Source organism: Podarcis cretensis, assembly GCF_951804945.1.
Source record: "Podarcis cretensis genome assembly, chromosome: 17".
Classification (NCBI taxonomy): domain Eukaryota; kingdom Metazoa; phylum Chordata; class Lepidosauria; order Squamata; family Lacertidae; genus Podarcis; species Podarcis cretensis.
Window position 1 is genome coordinate 36,385,114 of NC_137187.1, and position 20,810 is coordinate 36,405,923.

Below are 20,810 nucleotides of genomic sequence, written 5' to 3' on the forward strand. Positions count from 1 at the left end.
GCTGCGGCTTCAGCACGCCCCGCGCTCCGGGCAGCAGGCTGCTATCTGCAGCCTAGGGAGCCCTGCCGCAGCGAAAGCCTGCGTTTGCCCCATAGGACGCACACAGATTTCCCCTTCATTTTTGGAGGGGGAAAAGTGCGTCCTATAGGGCGAAAAATACGGTAATTCGTTCCGGAGGTCTGTTCTTAACCTGAAACTGTTAGCTAATAGGGCCTCCTGCTGCTGCTGTGCGATTTCTGTTCTCATCCTGAAGCAAAGTTCTTAACCCGAGGTACTATTTCTGGGTTAGCGGAGTCTGTAACCTGAAGCGTCTATAACCTGAGATACCACTGCATTGCACAGGAGTCGGATCTAACACAGTGATGGGTCATCTGTGGTTCACCAAGTGTTTTGGGACTCCAGTTCCCATCAGCCCCAGTCACTCCAACAACACCTGGAGGGCCACAGTCCCCCCCCCCCAGCCACAAGGGCCAGGATGCATGTTTTGTGCCAGGAGGCTGATACCAGCCAGGAAGGGGAGAAACATCTCCATTGCCAAGGCAACCAATCCAACAGTCTGTCATGCTCTGAAGTACATCTGCATGTTGATGTACTGCCTCATTTTCAGTGGGATGTGCATTTGGATGTAAATCCCAGTACAAGAGGGTATGTTGTCCCCTTGATTCGGTGATGGTAAGGTACCCTGTCCCTCTCTCGACTTTCCCTGTCCCCCAGACAGTATCAGACCAGGGAAACAACGGCTCTGATCTGGGATGGGAAAATGCACAAAAGAGAGCAGGGTGGAAGGAGGGGCTCTTGCTATTTTGACAAATGCTTTCGCATTTTCCTAACGCAACAACTGTCACAGAGAAAAGTGAATCTCACCAACGTCTGGAGCATCGCTAATCCTGGATTTGTTGTTGTTGCAGAATTGGTGATCATGAGGAGGAAGGGAAGGAATGGGCCGGAAGTCTCCTTGCCTCCAGCTAAGTTGCTCCCTGGCTGTGGCACAGGCTCACAACTCACACAAACCCACAGGCTTGAGAGACAGTCCAAATAAACTACTTTGCATTATGCAAATGCCAACCTGCAGCTGTAGCTGGCAGCTAGGTGACAGGACAGAGCAGGGAAAGGCGTGGGCTGACAGGTTATTAATACAGCTCATCTGCCATCATGAATCACTGACAGGATGAGGGAGGCTGATCAAAGGAAGGGACCAACAATAGGTACTAACAACAACCAGGGCTTATTTGTGGAACTACTTATAGAATTGCGCTTTTTCTGGTCCCATTGGGCAGTTGCTGCCTTCATCAAAAGGGTGAAAAGTACAAGGTTAACTGGTTAACTGGTTTTTGACCAGTCTGACCTTTTGTTTATTAGGTTGTTTCAATGTAACAACAAATAAAGTGACCCCCCCAAAAAAAAAACACCCCATACCCTTCCTTAGGGTGCTTGCCTGCGGGAAATCTCTTATATTTCTCAGTGCTGTCATTTTTGAAGACAAAGGGCAGGATCCAACAAACCCAGTGTGCTAGCAGAAGCCAGCAGAAGGGCTCCAGCTAGTGCAAGGGGCTTCCCTGCCTCCTCCCTCTGTGCCCCCCTCCCCAAAACCTGTCCTGGGGGGTCAGGAGAACCTGTAGAACAGAGTAAGAAATGCCTGTACTGAATTCCTCCTCTACCATTCAGAATAGACCTAGTCTGCTCTGAACTGAATGTGATTAAGTTAGGGCCATTAATTTCAGTAGGTCTACTCTGTGTAAAATTTAGTTGACTAACACCCAAAGAAAAAGAGAGTGCGGAAATCCAATGCCAACCAGTCTTCCTCAAAGGTCTGGATGAACAGATACGCTTTTAGCTGGTGATGAAATGATAGCTATTGGGGGGGGGGTGTCAAATGCCACTGTGACAGGTGAAAACCCTGCCCTGCAACACCACCAGATGAGCCATAATAACCAATAACAGGCTGCAAGGTGGGCTCCCGCTTCAGTTCCTGAGGCATAAGCCAGGCAGTATTGGAAGAGGCACCCTGCAAGCGCCTGGATTCCAAGCTGTTCAAAGACCCCCACCCCACCCTAATGCCTGTTGAAGTGCCTTGACGTGCCTGTTACATTCAAATCCTAAACTGTGGTTAATCTTAAGTACAGTTTGTAAACCATAGTTTCAAGTTGGCTTGTTTCCAGGAATCATAGCTAAGATGAACCTCAGTTGGTTCAGCTCGTGGCAAACTGCAGTTGATATAAAATAGAAGCAGGCACTTCTGGTCTCTTTGCAGCGAAGCTGGAGGAAGAAGGGGGAACATGAAAGCTAAGGGGGAGGATAGGCTCGTTCTTGGAAAGCTCAACATAGGTTGCTCCACCCAAAACCTCCAATACTCTGTAAGATTACACACATGCAACCCAATTGGTTCAAATCTCAAGAAACTGTGGATGGCAAAAGGTATTTAAATATACCTTCTTGAAGAAACCAGAGGCCTTTCTCCTGGGCATGGTCGGCCAATTGGTGCCAAAGAAGGATAGAACTTACTTTATGTACGCTACAGCAGCAGCAAGAATACTCATTGCAAAGCATTGGAAGACACAAGACCTACCCACCTTGGAAGAATGGCAGATAAGTAATGGACTATATGGAATTGGCGGAAATGACCGGCAGAATCCGAGACCAGGGAGAAGAGTCGATGGAAGAAGATTGGAAGAAATTTAAAATCTATCTACAGAAACACTGTAAAATTATTGAATGTTAATGACGTTGGAATGAAACGAAGTGGTTCTAGCAATAAGGTAAAATAAGAATAAGCATGAAGGGATTGATATCAGATGAAAATTTGAAGTTAGAATATGTGAGGACAAGCAATTAAGGGTAAATTAAGAGGGTATGAATTTGCTGAACAAATTTTTAAATGGAATACAAAAAAGGGAGGTGTGAGGAAGTCAGGAAAATAAGTAAATGATTGTAAGATATCAGAAAGAGGGATTTTTCTTTTTTCTTTTTATGTTAAAATCTCGGTTTTTGTATTTTCTTTGTGTGTTTTTTGTTAACTGTTTATTCTTTTTCTTCTTTTTGTTAAAAACTTAATAAATATTATTTTAAAAAAAACACAAGAAACTGTGGATGGCTATCTGCCATGGATGTTTTAGCTGAGATTCCTCCACTGCAGGGCGTTGGACGAGAAGACCCTTGGGGTCCTTTCTGATTACAATTCTAGGATTGCAGTCCTAATTTTTAAAAAGCAGCAGCTCCCTTTGCCAGTGAAGCTCCCTACTTCACTTTCCTCCCACCCTCTTGTAATCTTCCATAGCCCAAGTAACCTCTAGGGACAGAAACTCCTTAGCTCAGACTTTTCCTTCCTGGTGCATTCCAGATGTTTTGGACAGTAATTCCTAGCAGCCCAGTGTTGACTGGGAGATAGCGAGTGCTGTCTTAACTGTTAGAATATTTTACATTATCTGCCCTGAGTTAGAAAAGGCTCTGTATCTAAATTAGTAAAACAGTGTTGATTTCATGCAGGGTATGGGGACAGGGCAATTTTTTGCGTGTACCCAAGTTATGCCCTAAAAATAGTCTCTTTCTGAATCAAGAAAACAGTAAAAAGAAAGTGGTAAGAGCATTACATCCTCAACAAAAAATATGGTTATGATGACAAGGTTGCCTCAAATAATGAGGCTTGCTATTTAAATAGAGTCATTTTATTCTTTTAAAGTAACTTTGTAACCTTCAAGTTTTCAGGGGATGTGGGGAACGTATGACTGATCTGTGTGATTCTCACCTGATTTCATTTAGGGACCATCCCTAAATATAAAGTGGAACACCAAAATACTGGAGACCCAGAACATCAAACAGATGCCTCCTTCCAGGCTTCATAAAACTCTAGGGTCACTTTACAGATGAAACCACACACCAGCAAATGGGCAATTATGGTAGATTGGGAGGTCTTGGACAACAAACCAGCTGCTCCAAAAGATCAGACTTTTTGCAGTCAGGAAAGTGACAGGGAAAGGCACTGAAAGGTATGGGGAAAAACTTGCTGTTATGCAAGGTCATCCAACATTCTGGGAAGCTCATTAAATAGCCAGCGTTGTGTAATTTCCCTGCAAACAAAATGAGTCAGAGGATGCATTGCTGCTGAAATAATAATAATAATAATAATAATAATAATAATAATAATAATAATTTATTATTTATACCCCACCCATCTGGCTGGGTTTCCCCAGCCACTCTGGGTGGCTTCCAACAAAACACTAAAATACAATAACCTATTAAACATTAAAATCTTCCCTAAACAGGGCTGCCTTCAGATGTCTTCTAAAAGTTTGGTAGTTATTTTTCTCTTTGACATCTGGTGGGAGGGCGTTCCACAGGGCGGGCGCCACTACCGAGAAGGCCCTCTGCCTGGTTCCCTGTAACTTGAAACCAAGCTTTCAGATGGGAGGAAACCATTTGAGAGGTTAGCTATATTGTAAGGAATGGAGGTTGAAAGAGGCCAAATCTGAACAGCAGGATAAGGAAGTTTAAAGGATGAAATGGAGTAACAGCCAAACAGTGCAAAGATAATGCACTATCTCACAGCATAGGTTTAAAGGCTACTAATACTGACTGCCATAGGCAAGAATTAATACATTTCATGTTTCAAATTCTGCTTCTCACGAGGCTTCCTCTGGGTTTCTTTGTTTTATGATATGAGGTAATAGGCAAACTACTGTATTATAACGGATAAATGTGCAGGAGCAGGAGGCAGATTCACAAATTAATAGTAGTAGTAAAGGATCTCCTTGTCTGTCCTAGGACAGCTTCCTTCATGCATTTATCAATTCCCAGCTCAGGAGTGGCAGAATGTACAGCTCCTTTTCTACCTAAATAGAAACTGCTTCTTTAAGAAGGGGGTTGGACTAGATGAGCCTTGGGGGGTCCCTTCCAACTCTACAATTCTAGGAACCACCACAACAGAAAGCCATGGGTTTCAGTTAAAGTGCTTAGGGCAGGGACAATAGCTCAGTTTTATAGCTTCAAATTGTTTCCAGGTGCTGTAAGTGCACCAATAGAACCCTAAAGAACTGAGTGAAGTCCAAAATGTCTGTGTTCTCAAGAAGCAGCCATTCTTTCAGCCAGCAAAAAACTTCTGATTCATAATACAGTTTAAGGTCCAGCCAAAATATTGGGAGATTTTGGAACAAGAGGGTGACAAATTGAAACTGCAGAGTTTCGAGAAATTAAAGGATAAAGTGCGAGATTGGCTTCATTACTTTCAAATAAGGGAGGCCTATAATTTAGATAAAAAAATTGGCTTCCAGGTGGAAAAATCAAAATTAGAAACAGAACTGTTAGAACCCAAAGCTAAGATACTATCAAGAATGTATAACCTGCTGTTGAAATGGAATACTGAGGATGAAACGGTAAAATCTGCTATGATAAAATGGGCACAAGATATCGGACATGACATTATGTTTGGTGACTGGGAACAGTTGTGGACCACATGTATGAAATTTACGGCATGTAATGCCTTAAGAGAGAATATTATGAAAATGATATACAGGTGGTACATGACTCCAGTCAAGAAGAAATTTAAAATCTATTTACAGAAACACTGTAAAATTATTGAATGTTAATGATGGAATGAAACGAAGAGGTTCTAGCAATAAGGCAAAATAAGAATGCGCAAGGAGGGATTGATATTAGATGAAAATTTGAAGTTAAAATATGTGAGGACAAACAATTAAGAGTAAATTAAGAAGGTATGAATTTGCTGAACAAATTTTTAAATGGAATACAAAAAAGGAAGGTGTGAGGAAGTCAGGAAAATAAGTAAATGATTGTAAGATATTAGAAAGAGGGATTTTTATTTTTATTTTTATTTTTCCTTTGTATGTTAAATTTTGGTTTTTGTATTTTCTTTGTGTGCTTTTTGTTCACTGTTTATTGCTTTGTAATCCTTTTTTTCTTGTTAAAAACTAAATAAATATTATTATAAATAAAAAACAAACTAAAGAACTGAGTGAAGAGCTGGACTGGGGAGTTCTGGATGTGAACCCCTGCTTAGTTCTGATGCTTTCTCTCCCCCGATTGCCTCTCTCTCTTTTTCAGCTCAAACTCCCTTGCAAGGTTGCTGTGACATTAAAGCGGGGCGCCTCCTGCCCTCAATGCTGTCTTCTATTCCCTGGAAGGAAGGGTTGGATGAAGGGGGGCGAGAGGGAGGGAGAGATCAATCATACAGGGCAGTCTTCTCCTGCTGGCTTTAAGTTGAACTCCCATCCCCTGTTTAAGCTGTGGGCTGCCATTCTGAACTGCTGCTGCTGCTGCTGCTTTTACCTGAGTGCTCACACAGTGCTTTGCACTTCAACAATCCAGCTCTCTACATGCCTGCAAATGGCTCCTTAAACCAACTGGCATACAGGGAACAGGTCAGAGGGATGCACTCTTGTGGTTCAGTAAAGGCAGGCAGTTGCATGTGTGAGGGACGTCTACGAGGCACTTGCACGAACATCCCCGAGTGAACACCTTACAAGCCTCTGCAAGGAGGCTCACCTGTGTTTTTAGAAACCTGGGATGCTTTCAAATCAAACCATTTAGCAATTTCTCACTAAGTTTGTGGAGCAGAAGTTTTCCAGCAGCCTGAACGCTTTCTTGTCTTCCTCCTCGGTCTCTGGAGGTGATGGAGGTGCCAGGATCGCAGGCATTTCATTACAGTATATGGCTGCAAGGTGGGGGGCTGCGTGGGCTGATTGGGCATGCCCAGTGATTAAAAGCAGCCATCTCCCCAAGGCTCCATCTGTACCAGAAAATGTGGCTTTGTGCTGGTATATAAGAACAGGCAATCAATATGCTTTACTGATGCCTGAGTTGCTGAGAAAGATCTCAAGACCAGAGCTGTGCCCATAGATCACGGGGCCTGCAGGGACTTGAGTCGGTGTACTGAGGTCTCACTTTTTTGTGTGCTTTGCGTGGGAAGAGGTGAATTTGCAGCATTTGAAAACAGTTGATTGAATTGCTCCTTTAGTTTGTATGCTGTAAGGTGATCACTTTTTAAACAGTACAGTGGTACCTCGGTTTTCAAACAGCTTAGTTCACGAACAACTTGGAACCCGAACGCTGCAAAACTGGAAGTAGATGTTCCAGTTTTCAAACTTTTTTCCAGAAGCCAAACATGCTCCGTTTGTTGTTTTTTTAAAATGTATTTTTATTAAAGATTTTCTTGATTTACATCTCCCTCATATTTTTTTTTTACAAATCGGTTTCATTTGTTGAGACATTAGGAAGAAAAGGGGGAAAGAGGTGGAGGGGGGGAAGATGGGTGGGGTTGGGGTTGGGTGGCAATGTTTCTATTTTAATATACCTGGGGTTTTGTGTCAGTGTTGCTTGTGCAGGTTCTCTGCTGTTCACTTGTGTTCCTTTGGTGGTGAGAGAGGTTGGGGTTGGCCTAGGGTGTGGCTGTTCATTTGTGGTTGGCTGTGGTGGTCTTTGTTTTCATGTGTGAGTGGGGTGGGTGGGTGTTTTGGATCAGGTTAGCCATACTGATTTGTATGCTGTTGGTGGATTTTTGTCATTGTCTTGTTGGGCTGTGTATGTGATAAAGGGGAGTCATACTGGGGTGAAGGCGTCTTTTTCTATTTGTCCCCGTGTCAGTTTCAGTTTATTGGTTAATTTTTCTAGTAAGGCTGTTTCCAATACTATTTGGTACCATTGGTCCATGCTTACTCCTGACAGGTCTCTCCAGTGTCTGGTTATGGTGTTTCTAGTTGCTGAGAGTAGGTGGGTTATGAGTTCTTTGTGGTGTAAGTGGGCATTGTTGTCTTGGAAGATGTTTAGTAGAGCCAATTCTGGGGTGATTTCTAATACTTGCATGGTTATTTTACATATTTCTCGTTTGGCTGTTGTCCAGAATAGTTGGATTTTGGGACACTCCCAGCACATGTGGAGGTATGTGCCTGTGGAGGTGCACCCTCTCCAGCATTTTGGTGAGGTTCCTGGGCATATTAGCGCTAGTTTTCTTGGTGTTGGGTACCACCTGTAGGTGATTTTCAGAGTGAGTTCTTTTCTTTTTGTTGATATGGATTTAAAGGGGGTTTAGACCACATTCTGGTCCATTGAGTGGGGTTAATCTCATAGCCTAGGTCTTCCTCCCATTGTTTTTTGATTGTCTCTAGGGAGTTTGTGGGATTTTGGAGTAGTATTTTGTATATTGTGGATACCATCCCTTTATCGTGTCCCTTTGTTTTTTTTTTAAAAAAATGATATTTATTAAATTTTCCAATAAAGACATAAAAAAACAACAACAACAATAAAAACAGACACAAACAAAGACAACAAGTATAGCTTTCAAACCTTATTTTCTCAACCTAGTTTGTTGTTAGGAGGAGGTTTTCAAAGGTTGTCAGGGGCCTAGTTGCTGCTGATTTTATTACTGGATTGTTTAAGGGGGCATGTAATTGGTGATGTGTTAACAAGGACATTTGGGCAAACATGCTCCGTTTTGAGTCCCCCTGTGTTTCCTGTTGTGCTGCTAATTTGCGCCCCCCCCCCCGCCCCCATTGTCATTCAAGCCTTCCGTTTCCGATTGCAGTGTTCTGAGGTCTGAGGTGATATTTGGAGCTTTTATCTGGTGCTTTTGTTTTTGCTATTTATTTTGCGTTTTTTGTTTTGAGGCTTTTTCAGTTAATTTGTTTTTGTGACTGTATGGATCCCAGTTCAGCTACGGATTGACTGATTGATTGATTGATTGATTGTGTGACTGTGGAAATGGATAAAAGCTCCCCATCCAAACAATGACTCATCAGTACAAGTAAGAAATTTTTTAAATTTTAATTTTTATAATCTACAATACTCTTTTATTTATATTCAGTATATTGTTTATTTCTTTCATTTTATGGATCAATGGTCTCATAAGATAGTAAAATTCATGTTAAATTGCTGTTTTAGGGTTGTTTTTAAAAGTCTGGAACGGTTTAATCCATTTTGCATTACTTTCCATGGGAAAGCGTGCCTTGGTTTTGGAACAGACTTCCGGAACAGATAAAGTTTAAGACCCAAGGTACCACTGTATGTGTAAGAGGGTGCATGTTTAAGAGACAAACAAAAGCATCAAGCAGAAGGGCTCTTTGTAATTTGAAAGCTTACACAGATTTACGACAGCAGCTCCAATTCAGCTTTAAAAAGTGGGTTTTCAGAGGGGGGGAAATCACCCACCCACCCCAAAACACCTCCTTGCTTGGACATGGAACATTAAAGCATAGACCACTGCCTGGAAAGAGTGAGGCAAAAGGTTGGTGTGGATAAGCCCCAAGTCTCAGCAGAGGCTTGCCTTTTGAACTGCAACGGAAAAGTCAGAGGCCTGACTGCGTCAAGAGTTGCTCACGACTGATGTATTGCATCTTTGAAATTTGCCACCCAGAGTAGAAACCTTCTATGTACTGAAGCCTTCTATGTCCCATGGACTGCAAGAAGATCAGACCTATCCATTCTTAAGGAAATCAGCCCTGAGTGATCACTGGAAGGACAGAACGTGAAGCTGAGGCTCCAGTACTTTGGCCACCTCATGAGAAGAGAAGACTCCCTGGAAAAGACCCTGATGTTGGGAAAGATGGAGGGCACAAGGAGAAGGGGACAACAGAGGACGAGATGGTGGGACAGTGTTCTTGAAGCTACCAGCAAGAGTTTGACCAAACTGCTGGAGGCAGTGGAAGACAGGAGTGCCTGGCGTGCTCTGGTCCATGGGGTCACAAAGAGTCGGACACGACTAAACAACAACAACATGTACCGAAGCTATTAAATGTGCACACAAGAAAAACCAGGCATATCATTACGTGCCATAAAATGCTTGTTATGGAGAGAAGAAATGTGCTTCCAAAACTAGAAACTAGATTGCATTCCAGTTCTGATGCACTGACCTGGAAGCCCTGACACAAAACTGTTGGGGGAGGGCGAGTGTGCATGCTCAGGTGCACTTTCCTTATCCATCCCATGATAAGGGCTGGCACTGAAAACGAGGTTCAGATCTCAGCATTTTTTTTAGCTCCTAGCCAGATTTAAGCACTATGTGTATCTCCTGTGGGTCAACAAAAATGACCTATTATTTGCTCATTGCGATCTAAAAGAAAATAGAACTTGAAGAACCCATCAAAATGTATGCTCAGAATCTTCTTGAGCCACACAGGGTAGATATATTCCAATGTGCAGAATGACAGCTGTAAAAACTGGAAAGCTCACTTAAAAACAAGGCTGGGATGAGTTAATAAGGACCTTCTTGGACAAAACAAGAAAAGCACCTCCTTGAGGCATTTGGGAGGCACTATTTTTAAACAAAGGACACTCCAAAATCTTTAAAAAATCTTTTTTAAAAAAGCTTATTGGAGGCAACAATTCACTCGGCACAGATCTTTGTCAGACTCCCCACTTGTAAGTAGAAGTAGAGTGATTATGAAGGAACTAGGTAAATAGCAAAAGGTGGATGGAGGCAAGGCTGTTTTCCATCAGCTGCTTCCTGACTCGTTTCTCCATCTCCCATGCATTAAAAAAGAAGAGGAGAAAATTGCTACCTTGCAGAACTAATGAGCTATTAAACAGCATGAAACCTACAAGAGGTTGCCCATCCCAGCGCCAAGTGCCCTATTTGCTGGTGCAATGGATCCCTTCAGCCCATTACAGAGCTACAAACAGCATCCAAGAGGATGCTATTAAAATAGAAAGAATGATGCTGGGGAGTCTTTGAAGTAAATTATTAATACACCAAGCCTGAATTGGCCCCGTAAGACCATTGCCTGCAGTCTCTCTCCTAACAATGTGGTATTATGCAGGAGAGGGGCAGAGAATGGGCACCAAGGAGGTTCACACACAGTTTAATCTTAGCCAGAGTTGAGTACAATAATCTATCCGGAAGAACAAGACCTAGTGTTGCTCTGAGGCAGTGGAGGAAATTAAAACAGCACACAGACACAGTCGTGCAGCATAGCACAGAGTGCTGGGCCAGATCTTTTTTTTAAAGGGGATCCCAGGGAACCCATAAGTGCTGGGGCTTTGAAACTCTCTCTCTCTCTCTCTCTCTCTCTCTCTCTCTATCTATCTATATTCTGGAGTCCACATGATGTCCTACTCAGGCAAGTGGCGGTCCTCACTCCCCCGCCCCCCAAATTAAGTTCAGATTATCCTAATCTAATAAGAGAAGACAATCCAATAAAAAGTCACATGTTGGGTGTGGAAGCCTCAGGTGCATTGTGTGGACAGGTGTGTTGACATGCATGGCGGTGTTTTGCTGAGTGCTGCCTAGGGCCCCACTTCCATTTTGCTTCCATTGACCAAAGCAGGGGTATATCCTTCCCTTTGCCCATCATGGGATTTTAAAAAAATGTTATTAATTCTTAAAAAAAGGGGAAAAAAAGATTTGTCTTTGCAAGTACAGGAGGTAGGAAAGGAAAGAGAGGAAAGAGCAGACCCTCATGAATGCAACTCCATTTTACAATTTTCCAGTTCTTCCACCCATTCACCAGTACTTCCTTTGACCCCAGCCCTCTTGCTGGTTTGTGGGGCAGGGGAATACATTCTCCAGAGCCTTCTTCTCAATGCCAACAGGTGTCAGTTGTTCTTCTTCTTGATGTTAAAATTTATTAGTTGCTTTATCTTGCTCAAGGCCACCTGAAGCGACTTGCAAGCAGTACTGCTCTGAGCATCACAGGCATTCTGGTGTAATGGGGTTAAAGGCTGTTGAGAGCAGAATCATCCCTCTGTTTGTAGCTAGTATTTCTAAAATGCTATCTACATAAAGTAAGAGATGAGGTACTTCTCTTGTGAACTGTAGCCTGTAAAGTACATGACAGCACACACACCCTGCCTGTTTTGGCAGTCCCAGACAGGCAGCAAAAACAGATTTATCATGTTCCTGGTGAGTCGCAAATGTAGCTGGTGGGCTGCATTTACCTTGGTGGATTACAAGGGACCTTGGTGGATTACTTTGGTGGATTACAAGGGACCGCACGCTTTATTATTTATCTTGCACCATCAACAATTAATGTGCTTTGCAGAATAACAGCACAAGGGTCCCTTCTGCCTTTTCACATTTGAGCCCCCCAAATCATATTTTTTTTGTGTTGTTGTTCAGGGTTAGGTCAGTGAAGGAAAGTTTTGTTTCTGCACACACTGCTCACCACTCCAAGCTGAAATATTCCTAGGATGTTCAGTTCACAGTTAGTTCACATAAACATGGCATTCTGACCTGTTCTTAATGCATAGTTGATCACATCTATGGAACGTGACCGATATGTCCTTTTAAGTCTTACATTATCAATCATTAAGTAATTGTTTTAGGTCTTGTTCTATTAATCACCAATTATAATTTAATTAGGAGGTTTTCATGCCTGTTTAGTTCTGTGCTCCCTTTCTCAACCTTTAATCTATCAGTGATTAATACCTATATGTCAGTGTTTCCCAACCTTGGGCCTCCAGCTGTTTTTGAACTACAATTCCCATCATCCCTGACCACTGGTCTTGCTAGCTAGGGATGATGGGAGTTGTAGTCCAAAAGCAGCTGGAGGCCCAAGGTTGGGAAACACTGCTATATGTAACCTTTGCTTTGTACTTGTGTTAACCAATCAGCAACAAGCACATATGTGGCAATGCTGTAATATTCAATAAAAGAGACTCCCCGAGACATGCTCGAAAGGATGCCTCCCAGATGACACCTCTACTCGTCTGTCGTTTATTCCAGCCCAACAGGTCAGCAAGTGCCAGAAAATGTTCCCAAGTTACTTTCTCACCTCCATAAATATAAGTATACATATTCAGAATGCATCTTACATGGAGAAAAATGTGTGAAGCAGGCAGCCAGCACATGGATATGGCTACAGTGACTCCCCTGATCATACTAACATTTCTCAACACAACCACAGGCATGCAGCATGGCTCTGCTCACGCATGAAGGAAATGGTGTGAAACAGACCTAAGAAATCAGGACAGCTGTTTCCAGGTCTCAACAGCACTTTAGCAGCAGAGCCCAAATGCCTGCTACACAGTAGCCACCTTGGGCCGAATCATCACATCTACCTACCTCCGAATACACCAGGGAGCATGAACCACAATGCCCCTTCCGACCTTCAGGAGGAGGGGGGGTTGTGGGATCACGACCCCGCCCACACTCTGCGAGGCTGGCGTCAGCCTCGCAGGAGACAGGGATTCACCCAATTAGCATACCCTGTGGCGCCAGCCAATTGGCTGGCGGCAGGGGCGGGCCTTCCTAGGGCCACTTAAGGTCAGGGCAGCCCCTGGCTCACCCCCTTTCTTCCCTGGAGACGACGCAGTTTGCAGTTTGCAGTTTGGGTTTCCCTCAGCTGCTGGACCACGTGGAGTTATCTCAGAAGAGGCTTGCAGGCAGGGAAGTTACCTTTTGTTATTCCTTTCTCCTCTAGGAGTGAGGGCTGCTTAATTTGCCTTTATTGCGCTGCTCTCTTCATAATTGGGTACTTTGGCTGAATTTTAATTGATTGGGGTGCCTGGGGGGGTGACTACATTGCCATTCGTCGTTAATTCTGCTGGTGCGTTGCTGTTTGTGTGTGTGTTTATTGTTCCCGTGGTCAGCAGAGGTGCTTCAGAATTTCCTCATCCTTCCTCCTTTTGCTTCTCCCCCTCTCTCCCCATGGTTTGAATGCTCTTTAATCAGCTGATTTTACACGGTCTCCGTTCTGCCCCCCTTGTTTCTCCCCTCTCCCCAGCTAATTTAAACAGCGGCTCGGTGGCGGTAGGCATTGGCCGGGGTATTATCATGCAGATGAGGTTGGGGGGGAGGAACGCCATCACCTCCCCCAATGCTTGAAGGGTAGTTCGTTAAAGGACTCCGAGGGGCGACGCCTCGTCCGAAACCTACGGAGGCTAGGGCCTAAAGCGCGCCCCCGAGCGGTAACCCCTTGGGGAGCGCCCAGGGATATGCATCTCGGGTGGCTCCCCCTGTTGGTGTTTAACCCTTCCCGGTCAGACCGGATAGTCGGTTAGGGCCAATGCCTAAAGCCAATACCCTTCTTTCCTGTAATCAATAAAGTTGTGGCCATTTTTCGCCCATTAACCTAAAACTCTGTGTCCGTTGTCTTCATTTATTCCACCTGTGGGGGGGGAGGGAATAGCCACACAACTACCAGTTGGGATACATCGCTAAGTCATGTGCCCTGTGGTTTGTTTTCCCATGGAGAGGTAAACAGGGAGTGCTTGCACTTTCTGTACAAGCGAATCTACTAAACTATGGTTTGTGGCTTCATGTTACATGCAAGGGTAGCCAACTTGGTGCCCTCCAGATGTTGTTAGCATCCCTCTCCGCTGGATAGGCTGGCTGGGGCTGAGAGAAGTTGAAGTCAAACAACATCTGGAGGCTATCACATGGGCTACACCTGGCCAACAATGTAAACCAGGACAATATTCTGGCCTGCACTAAAGTTTAAGGGCTACAGCTTGAGGCAGCATCCAGAATTTCCCAAGAGGCCTTTGAAACTCTGTCCGTGAGGAATCACTTTGTTTTCCTTTTCTGTTACAGCTGAATGTAACATGCTCTTTAGACAAGAGCATCTCTTCATGCTCCATCGGTCCTCTTGAAAGAAATGTCAATAGAGCCAATAAGATACTGTTCTAGGCAAGAGAAGAGAATAAAAATAGCACACATAGGCCTACCTGTTTTGATAGGTATCAAACTATTTATCAGAAGTTCAGTCAGCAAGAGTTCCAAACTAGCCAAATGAATTCGGTAAATCCTTCCCCACAACTTTCTGTGTTCCATATATATTTAAAGGTAAAGGTAAAGGTACCCCTGCCCGTACGGGCCAGTCTTGACAGACTCTGGGGTTGTGCGCCCATCTCACTTAAGAGGCCAGGGGCCAGCGCTGTCCGGAGACACTTCCGGGTCACGTGGCCAGCGTGACATCGCTGCTCTGGCGAGCCAGAGCCGCACACGGAAACGCCGTTTACCTTCCCACTGGTAAGCGGTCCCTATTTATCTACTTGCACCCGGAGGTGCTTTCGAACTGCTAGGTTGGCAGGCGCTGGGACCGAGCAGCGGGAGCACACCCCGCCGCAGGGATTCAAACCGCCGACCTTTCGATCGGCAAGCCCTAGGCGCTGAGGCTTTAACCCACAGCGCCACCTGCGTCCCCTCCATATATATTTACGTTATCTCAAAAGAAAATTCAAGTATCATATCCAAACATTATATGTTTGCCCCCCGCCCAGCCTCCATCATTTTGTTCTTACACTGGGCACTAGAAATGCTATGGATTTCAATGAGTGAGGGATAGTCCATAGGCAGTGCTCTATCACAAAGGGGATACCTAGCTTCTTGGCTTGTCACGAAGCTATGAATACATGGGGGGAAAGTGCAGTTGCTGAAGAAAAGCACTTTTGTAATGGTCCATGTTGCTGTGTGGAACCAACCATGGAAATAGATGTACGTCCGCTTGCTCCAGCATTGGGCATATGCCTGAAGCTGTTTTTGCTGTAAATAAAAATATTTTACTTGCATTTCTTTTTTTACGGCTGTTGCTGCTAAGGACAAAGGCTTGACTGTAAGTAAACTATATGTTTTAAACTTACTTTTCAGTCTGTAGCCTGCTTCCTTGAAAAATGGAGTGACAAAGGGGAAGATCAGCCTAACAGCTAATTCCTATGCCTTCAATTAAACAGTGTAAAATGGGATTAAAACTCTGCTCAGCCCTGTGCTTTTAAACACAAGCGGTAAGCTGATCCTTTTGTCTGTTAAGCCACACATGTGAGCCTGTAAGAGGATGAAATAATAGTCCCTTGCCCTCACCTTGGGACAGCCCCTGCCTCTCAGGCCTAGCCTACTTCACGGGGTTGTCATGGGGATGAAATGAGGAAGAAGAGGAAAACCACGGAGAGCCACTTTTAGCTCCTTGGAGAAAGTGGTAGGATGTGAACTGAACTGAACTGAACTGAACTGAACTGAACTGAACTGAAATAAATAAATAAATAAATAAATAAATAAATAAATAAATAAATAAAATGAGGCCTCCTAGTCCCAACAGTCTGTGGGTATGAAGTGTTAGAATTCCTGATCTATGATTGCAGTCATGGGATTTTTGTCTATCACATGATGGTATATGTTTTGACTTCACAGAGTGGGAAGTGACGGAGACAGGATGTTTGTGTTACTGTGTTCCATGAAGTGGGACTATTGTCCTTTGTTCTTTTTTCTCTCTTTGCTGTCTGATGCTAGAGAGAGGGGGGGAGCCATGTTGCAGTGCTCTGTGTGTGTTTATATGTAAATAAAGTAGATTAGCTAAAATGCTGAGTTGCTGAGGTCTGTCACGCGCATGATGCGCAAACTTTGCAGATCCTTAAATGTGCCGGTGTTTGTAGGCATCGGTCACTGTGATGTTCGGGCTGAAGAAAGCTTATGAAGCTCCCGAACGATCCAGCAGGAGGGAGGGAACATGCCAGTCGGGCATGTGTCTCTGCCAGGGTCCTACTCGAGTGTAGGCTGAACTCCAGACATGAAGGAAGCCTCTCTGAATGTGCTGAGGGGAAGGACTGGTTTCTCCCCTCCACATCAGTGCAGTTTCCTGCTTGGGGGGTGGCAGGGGACAAAGGAGTACATCACATTTTCCAAAGTCTTCGGAGGGCATTGCACAGAGCTGCCAGTTTATCTATAGAGAACCTGTGGCCCACTGGGGTGTTAATGGATATCAACCCATCAGCAAAGAAAACAGTCAGGGGTGGATGAGAGTCGTAGCCCAACAACAGCAGGAAGAGCACAGGTTTTTCACTCCTGCTACTGAGGATGCTGAGGTCTTGGTAAGTCTTTTCAGTGTGCAAACGGAGTTGTTTGCATCTCTCCCGCTTCAGCTTCACCCCTGCTCTTAAAACAGGCTCCTAGAGGGACAGTGTTTGGTCAGGTGGTGCATCTACCACAGTCACAAAAACGTGGAGGCTTGATCCATGCCATCTGGTTTCTAAATTCTTCAGCACAGCACTGAGACATTCAAGTTGGCTTAGGCATCACACTAGTGCATTAAGAGCCCTGGGGTGTGTGAGGGCTGGGGAGAATGTGTGTGGCACAGGAAGCGGGACGCTAAGCTTTAAATGCAGCCATCTGCCCGAATGAAAACAACAAAGCATCAAGCAGAGGAAGTGGAAAGATGGATTGGAGGCCTGGCTTGATTTAATCCACCGGCCAGAGTGGCTCTAACATTGGCCTGGGACTTATCCAAAGTGAATGGTGCACAATGGATTATTACAGAAATTAAGGGCACAAATTGCTCGAGTTGCTCGCCACTGCAGCGCATTCAGATGAGGATAAAATCCTGGCTTTGAACACTTTCTCTTTGCTCCAAATGAACCAAGCCAGGGAGATCAACGCTTCGCAGTTTTGCAAAGTCCTTATTTGAGGAGCAGGGAGTAAGGTTAGTGGTCATGCCTTCAAAAATGCTTAAGAACGCCACATGCCCACTTGTCTGGGCTTTGGGTACCACAAAAAGTGCAATACGTATGCATCAAGGTTTTAACTGTACATATGATACTACAGGAGGGACGCAGGTGGCGCTGTGGGTTAAAGCCTCAGCGCCTAGGACTTGCCGATCGAAAGGTCGGCGGTTTGAATCCCTGCGGCGGGGTGCGCTCCCGCTGCTCGGTCCCAGCGCCTGCCAACCTAGCAGTTCGAAAGCACCTCCGGGTGCAAGTAGATAAATAGGGACCGCTTACCAGTGGGAAGGTAAACGGCGTTTCCGTGTGCGGCTCTGGCTCGCCAGAGCAGCGATGTCACGCTGGCCACGTGACCCGGAAGTGTCTCCGGACAGCGCTGGCCCCCGGCCTCTTAAGTGAGATGGGCGCACAACCCAGAGTCTGTCAAGACTGGCCCGTACGGGCAGGGGTACCTTTACCTTTACCTTTACCTATGATACTACAGATTATTATGGGTGCAACCTCGTTTTTTGGTACCTGTGGGTACGTCCCACTGACTTCAGGAAGACTTATGCATGAATAGCTAGAGAAAGGATTATAAACCACATTAATCACTGGTGCTGTTATCAGTATGTCAGGAAAGTCACACAAGCCAAATGAAAAGATTGCTCAATGTCCTCATCGTGGCAGAAAATACCAGGATTTTACCATGCGGCCTGGTGCGTATGAAAAACATGCTCTTCCACTTAAGCCATGGCTCCTTCCCATAACACATATAAAGCCCTCTGAGCGACTATAGGCACAGTAGACATGCTTGCTATTTATCCACTCCAATTCTCCAGCTAAAGGGGAATGTCATAGCACAAGCTTAAAGACGCATCTGCCTGAGACACTGGAGAGCAGCTGCCAATCAAAATGGACAACATTTCTCTTGGTGGAGCCAGCTGGGATATTCCTTTCATAGCCATAGAAGAGTTCCATGAGGCAGAGCAATATTGTTACAGACTGAGTATGTGTGTGTTAAGGCTGAGATGGACAATGGCTTGTTTAAGACAGGTGAGGAGTTCAGTGAGGAGTTCCTGGCTGAGCCAAAATCCGGCTGGTTCTTACTCTGGGCCTCTATGCTGCCCTTGCACTTTTACCCACTATTATGAATGGTGCTGCTGCCGTGATTCTGTAACTAAGCACTCTGGCATGGCATCGGAACATAGGAAGCTGCCTCATACCCAACCAGACCACTGGTCCACCAAGCTCAGTATTGTCTGCACTGAGAGGCAGTGGCTCTGTGGGGTTTCAGGCAGGGGACACGCTGGAGATGGAACCCAAGACCTTCTGCGTGGAAGGAAAGTGCTCCCTCCATTTATGGGACAGGATGTGATCTGGCTTCATCAATCAGGGCCAGCCCACCTGCGCAAGCCACCTTTTGAAGTTGGTAGAAGACAACACAAATGAAGCAGGACAGAATCTGAGTGGTTTGCTATCAACAGTGGTGGGACACCACTCTCAAAACATACACTGCCATAGGAGAGCAGAGAGTTGTACCCCAGCACCCTCCATGACAGGGGGGGGGGAGCGGGGAGGGGTACCGAGGCGCCAACTTCCATGGCATGTGGTACAGCTGCTCAGGGCAGCAAAATGCCTTTAGGGTGGGTGGCCCCAAGGCTGATACATGGACAACTCAGCTGAGCCCAGCCCACAAGGTGCCTCCCATCCACATGCAAAGACCAGCACAAGTCATTCCGCATCATTCAGACCCCTCCTCTATCCTGCTCCATGGTGCAGCCTGAATCCAGCTTGCTTCACCCAGCTCCATGGCAGGGCTGAGCTAAGGCCAATTCTTTGAATTTGACCCTCTTCTGTTCCTTGGAAGTGTTCTGGCCCTTTGTGTTATAGCTGGAAAATGTCAACTGAAGTCTACTTTCAGGACATTGCTTCTTGCTCCACCATGAGGGCTAGAGTCTTGTTTTATGCAACCAAGTACCACGGTTCCTGCAAAAAGAACCCTGCACGCAGCAAAATGAATAAGGGCGTGCTGCTAACATCTTATTGAATGCAATAATATGTGCATATGGAATGTGCATTTAAATACAGACACTAAAGCCTAATTTCCCACCAAGGTGATAAATGTACTTGAAGGCTGTACCACTTAAGCTTGCAGGTGAAAGTTCACTTAATGGAATGCTCTTACATACAAAAGCATTACCTGCCCATAGAAAGTAGGTAAAAAAATGCCGCTTACCTTCCCGCCACAACGGTACCTATTTATCTACTTGCACTGGCATGCTTCCAAACTGCTAGGTTGGCAGGAGCTGGGACAAAGCAACGGGAGCTCACCCCGTCTCGGGGATTCAAAACCGACCTTCCGATCAGCAAGCCCAAGATCTCAGTGGTTTAAACCATAGCACCGCCCACGCCCCGCATGCCAAGGAAAAGGCTATGCTATAAGCTTTCTCCCTGACATGCTAGTTTTCTATGTAGAGGGAAGCTTTGAATCTATGAAGGAGCATTAATTCAACTAAGCCTTCATCTGCCTTCTGAAGTGGCACAGCTCAAACACACATTTACCCACCATTGTGAGAACCATTCCCAGCCTTTTGCGCTGGGAAGCAGATGCAAACTCCAGGGACAAGAAAAATGGCGTGCTAAGCGTGATCAGAAACTGCTTCTGTGAACGTGAAGACTATCCTGCAACTTCTGAGTTTCCCTTCTCCTTCCCCATGAATTCATCATCATAGCTCCATAGCACCTTGGTTTAATTAAATATTAGGCAGGTGACCAGTGCAGAGATATTTTGTGGATGGTTTTATTTATAATTCCTGTGATCTCCTTGGAGGAATATGGCAGACAAGAGATTTAAGCTTGCATTTGTGCCTGTCTGTGCAGGATCAAATCTTAAGTCCCAGAAGGAGCAGTCTGAGGCTCCTCACTCCTGCAGACAGACCTGAGAAGTGCTAAGAGCAGCTCCTTAAACATCTTTCAATTGAATTACTTACAAGCACTCTTCATCACTTTACACATCTCCCTGGTTTGTGGGGAGCTCATAGTGGGATATATTTAATCTGCCACATTTGCAGGGGCAACAGCAATGTTGACTGCTTTATCAAGACACTTACTGTTAATAGTTAAACAGTGTTCTACTACAAATGTCACCCTTCAGAAGGTGAAAAGAGAGTTTTAGCAGGAGGCTGGGCTGGTAGCTAAGATGCATGAGAAGTCCCCAGAAGGGCTGAGAAGATGCAACATCTTAACCAGAGGGTGGGGATTCTCAGCAGTTTATTGTGGCAGGAGAGGCATTGTTCCTATGCTATATCATAGGCTTTGGCCTTTTGCTCTCCAGAGACATGAATCTTTTCCCAAACATTCAGCCACAGGATGCCCTATTCATTCTCATCCACCATAACCTTCCCTCAGCTGTTTCCGGAACAGGACTCCAAGTCAAGGGAGAGTGCTTGGTGAGTAGA

The 20,810-nt window shown here is 45.0% G+C and overlaps 1 protein-coding gene across 2 annotated transcripts in view; it reads right to left on the reverse strand.

The window, feature by feature from the left end:
• Positions 1-20,810, reverse strand: part of PDE4A (phosphodiesterase 4A) — a 357,141-nt gene that overhangs the window by 143,608 nt on the left and 192,723 nt on the right. The window lies entirely within an intron of this gene.